Source organism: Lupinus angustifolius, chromosome LG02, assembly GCF_001865875.1.
Source record: "Lupinus angustifolius cultivar Tanjil chromosome LG02, LupAngTanjil_v1.0, whole genome shotgun sequence".
Classification (NCBI taxonomy): Eukaryota; Viridiplantae; Streptophyta; class Magnoliopsida; order Fabales; family Fabaceae; genus Lupinus; species Lupinus angustifolius.
In genome coordinates, this window is record NC_032010.1 from 22,600,802 (window position 1) to 22,601,102 (window position 301).

The 301-nt window shown below is 38.2% G+C and overlaps 2 protein-coding genes across 4 annotated transcripts in view; one reads left to right on the forward strand and one right to left on the reverse strand.

Annotated features, from left to right (window-relative positions):
• LOC109340275 (probable aquaporin PIP-type 7a) overlaps positions 1 to 301 on the reverse strand; it is an 11,398-nt gene that overhangs the window by 6,820 nt on the left and 4,277 nt on the right. The gene's annotated exons all lie outside the window — the stretch shown is intronic.
• LOC109340253 (auxin transporter-like protein 1) overlaps positions 1 to 301 on the forward strand; it is a 28,162-nt gene that overhangs the window by 4,728 nt on the left and 23,133 nt on the right. The window contains exon 2 of the mRNA XM_019577895.1: positions 271 to 274. The gene's annotated coding sequence lies outside the window, so the exon portion shown is untranslated. The remainder of the gene's footprint in view (positions 1 to 270; positions 275 to 301) is intronic.

Sequence of the window (301 nt, forward strand, 5' to 3'; positions counted from 1 at the left end):
GAATCACACTTAGTTGTTGTTAAGAGAATCATGAAATATCTTAAAGGCACACTAATGTTGGACTGTGGTATCCAAAGGAAAGTATATGTGACTTGGTTGGATATTCAGATTCAGATTTTGCAGGATGCAAAACTGAGAGGAAAAGTATAAGTGGTACTTGTCATATTTTAGGGAATGCTTTAGTTTCTTGGTCATGTAAGAACCAAGCACGTGTAGCCCTAAGCACTGCTGAAGTAGAATATATTGCAGCAGGTAGTTGTTGCGCCCAAGTGTTGTGGCTTAAGCAACAATTACGAGATTA